Raw genomic sequence first — 4,391 nt, 5'->3', positions numbered from 1 at the left:
TAAGTCAGTGTAAGCTAAAATATGGAGTGAGAACGTTTTTCCGTAGCATTCGTGAATGGCAAGTGAAATGAAACATTCAGTGGTAAGTAGAGAAGAACCTCTTCCACTGTCCATTTTATAAACGATTATGTCACAATAACATTTGTACTGAAAATTAAATCTTGAAAATATGAGTTCGAAAATAATTTAAAAAGTGTATGTGTGTTAGTCTCCGTCAGGATTTGAACCCGAGTCTACTGATTAAAAGGCAGTCATGCTATCCACTACACCACGGAGACTTAGATGGTAGCAATTAAACAAACCTTTATATATCCATATAAGAACACTTACCTATTTCCTATGTTGTTTATCCTTTTCTTTCTTTCATATGAAAATTATCACTGGGTCATTACAAGAGTATAAGATTATAATTTTGTTTTTCAGTAAAGTTATTAGGGGAATTTTCATGATCCGCCCGTTTTCAAAACGCATTCATATTCAGTACTTTTACAAGAATGTTGTCTTATTCTTTTGCGGAATTACTTTGTTATCAGTTGTAAATCCTGGCCTAGGTCAAGACGCTAGTTCACGTGGCGTGTTTTGAGTCTGCAAGGGTTTGTTAATGTGAACAAATTTGATACACCATAAAAATACTTTGGTAGTGACAAACGTTTGTTCTATCTCTTCCCTTTTTCTCACTTTCTTTTCCCTCTCTCTCTTTTATTCTCTTTCTCTTCCTTCTCTCTCTCCTCCCTTATAATGAAGATAATTGTCTAACAAATGTTAAATATATAATAATTATTATTATAACTTGCCATTATCTTAATGCCAATAATTATAAAAACACTTATGATGATATTGCTGTTGTCCCGCTTTGTAAAAATTCTCACTCATATATATTCGCGAACGCCCTGCTATTTCACTGAATGCAGAATTTCTCCTGCACTTCGCCACAGGTCTTATCATAGGCTACAAAACCTATAGTGTTTATGAACCCTATTGTGTGCGTGGTTTGCTTTCACCTAGAACTATTGATAAAATTACAGTTACCACGTTGCGTGTGTACACAAAAGAAACTCCTTCCGGGTGAAATGATATACCACGTGACACGTTCCTAATTAAGATTAGGTGATTAGCACTCCTTAGATGTTTGCGAGTAAGTGTCCTCAACCTGTACGCGCCGATGTAGACATAATGAAATTCCAAGTTAGTTTAATTATAAATTGTCAAGTATTAATGCAAGTTGCCATCGCTTATTTTAGAGAAATTCGCATATAATAGAGAAGTGATATTTCCCAAATGTCCTGTAGTTAATAGATGAAAGCTAAAAAACGAATTAAGGAGAGCGTTTGTAGGTACCAAAAAAATATAACGGTCGACAGCCCCTTCTTCACAGTCTGGTACTATTCTATTATGATTACACATGGTAATAATGGTAGTGAGTGCATAGTAATAAATGTTTGCAGTAAAAATATTGGTGTGAAAAAGGAAGATTAACAGTCCACATAAACATTTGAAACCGAGTCTACTGTTTCAGAGGCAGACATGCTATCCACTACATAACTATTTAAGAAAAATGTATCCTTTGAAAAATATTTTTTTTTTCTATCTAGCTCGTTCTTCCATCTCTGTCTGTCTGTCTGCTTGTCTATCTGTCTCTTTACCTCGCGTCCCTTTTATGTCTATATTTTAGTCTATTCTCCTTTATACAAAGATGGAATAGTAAAAGCCACAATGGAAATTAAATTGTGAATTGTTTCAAATCTACCATGAAAAAAAGGACGAATGTCTTTCATTCTCTTTCTTTTCAGTCTCCATCTTCATTTTAAAAATAATTGTATTTTTCAAATGAAAAATACTGTTCATATTATCACCGTAATATTTATTGTAATTTGCTATTGCCGTAATGATAATCATGATAATAATAATGTTACTGCTGTTGTCTCTGTAAAAATTCTCACTAATATGTATTCATGTATGCTATACTAGCTCACTGGAAGTAAAATTGCCTCATAGGTCTTGTCGTAACATACAAAAAAATGTATTGAATTCAGTAGTTTTCTCAATACACTGGTTAAAGGTGTGGATATGATCCATGGCTCTGAACTCTGAACCCTGTTGCTTTCACCTTGAACTGAGATAAAATTGCAACTACCATGCTTCGTGTGCACACAGCGAAATTAACTTAGCTATATTATCGAGGACAACTTTTGGGTGTACTGATATTTGAGACTTTCAAAATAAGGATTAGGTGATTAGCAAACCTTTTTTTTCGGTCGGTGTCTTCAACCTGTGACGCGCCGATCCGGACCTAATTGAAACAAATTTAGGTTCATTATAAATCGATATCTCTCGATTTATCATTCTATACAAATACACATACAAAAATGTAACTTCCCATTTGTACTATAGTAACTCGAGCAAAGCAAAGATATGGAGAGAGAAGAGCGTTTTTCCGTAGCATTCGTGAGTGGCAAGTGAAATCAAACATTCAGTGGTAAGTAGAGAAGAACCCCGTTGTTTGAAGTGTTTCAAATTAACTATAGAAAAGATGACGTTAAATGTCTTTCATTATCTTTCTTTTCCGTCTCCCTCTTCAGTGATCATAATTGTCAAAAAATATTGTTCATATTATTATCATTATAGTTATCGCAATTTGCTATTGCCGTAATGACTATAATCATGATAACAATAATGTTAATGCTGTTGTCCCTCTGTGTAAAAATCCTCACTAATATGTATTCGTGTACGCCTTACTAGCTCACTGGAAGAACAATTGCCTCTTGCACTTAGTCTTGGGTCATATCACAACCTGCAAAAATTAGTGTTCTACTGAATTCATTGGTTCTCTCAATACACTGGTCAATGTAGTGGATATGATACATGGATGAATATCCAATATGAACCCGATTGCTTCAGCTTGAACTTTAGACAAAATTAACTATGCTATATAATCGAGGTCAACTTCTGGGTGTACTGATATGGTGTTTGTAACTTTCCAGATTAAGATTAGGTGATTAGCAAACCTTTTTTCCGGTCGGTGTGTTCCACTTGTGACGCGCCGATCCGGATTTGATTCAAGTCGAAGGAAAATCATAATTACCAAGCTCCGTGTGTACACAGGGAAAATGAGTATATTTTATATCCTTCTGGATGTACTGATATGTGAGACTTTCCAAATTAAGATTATGTGATTAGCACTAGTGATTAGAAATGTTTACGGGGAAGTGTCCTCAACTTGTGGCAGACGTAATCTAATTCCAACAAAGCTAATTGATATGTCTTAATATACATTTCCATCGCTCTTATTATAGAAATTTACATCTAATACAATAATGTCAATTTCCAACATTAGTGTAGATCAAAGATCAAATAGGAATTGAGAGAAGCATTTTTCTCTATCATTCGTGGGCAGCAACAGTAAACTATAACGCTAGAAGGTAAGCTCATAGTCCCTGTTAATAGTCTGGCACTATTCTGGAACAATTACGAACATTAAAAACAACAGTGATTATGAAAGCAATAAAAAATATGCAGAGAAAATATTGATTTGAAAAATTTAAAGAGAAATATTTAGTTTCCGTCAGGATTTGAACCCGAGTCTAATGATTAGGAGAGTCATGCTATCCATTACACCACAAAAACTACTAAACAATATAGTGGTTAATGGTGTACATAAAATAAAATACCATTTCCATGCTTCGTATGTACACAGTGAAATAAACTTGTATTATCGAGGACAACTTCTAGGTGTACTAATATGGAGATTGAAACTTTCCTAAGGAAAGTTAGGTGATTAGCAAACCTTTTTTTCCTGTTGTGTGTTCCATCTGTGACGCGCCGATCCGGTCATTCCATAAAAAATACACCTTATACAATAATGCTTAAGTCAACGTAAGCTAAAATATGGAGTGAGAACGTTTTTCCGTAGCATTCGTGAATGGCAAGTGAAATGAAACGTTCAGTGGTAAGTAGAGAAGAACCACTTCCACTGTCCATTTTATAGACGATTATGTCACAATAACAGTTGCACTGAAAATAAAATCTTAAAAATATATGAGTTCGAAAATAATTTAAAAAGTGTATGTGTGTTAGTCTCCGTCAGGATTTGAACCCGAGTCTACTGATTAAGAGGCAGTCATGCTATCCACTACACCACGGAGACTTAGATAGTAACAGTTAAACGAATTTTTATATATATCTATAGGAACGCCTACGGATTTCCTATGTTGTTTGTCCTTTTCTTTCTTTCATATGAAAATTATCACTGGGTCATTACAAGAGTACAAAATTACAATTTTGTTTTTCAATAAAGTTATTAGGGGAATTTTCACGATCCGCCCGTTTTCAAAACGCATTCACTTATTCCGTATTTTTACAAGAATGTTGTCTTATTCTTTCGCGGAATTACT

At 34.3% G+C, this 4,391-nt stretch overlaps 1 non-coding gene across 1 annotated transcript; it reads right to left on the bottom strand.

Moving 5' to 3' along the window:
- Positions 1-206: 206 nt before the first annotated feature.
- TRNAK-UUU (transfer RNA lysine (anticodon UUU)) lies at positions 207-278 on the bottom strand. Its single transcript has one exon. It is a non-coding gene; the product is annotated as a tRNA-Lys (tRNA).
- Between the last annotated feature and the right edge of the window lie 4,113 nt (positions 279-4,391).

Source organism: Penaeus vannamei, chromosome 12, assembly GCF_042767895.1.
Source record: "Penaeus vannamei isolate JL-2024 chromosome 12, ASM4276789v1, whole genome shotgun sequence".
NCBI classification, from domain to species: domain Eukaryota; kingdom Metazoa; phylum Arthropoda; class Malacostraca; order Decapoda; family Penaeidae; genus Penaeus; species Penaeus vannamei.
The sequence above is the reverse complement of the archived record's forward strand: the minus strand, read 5'-3'. Positions and strand labels throughout refer to the sequence as shown.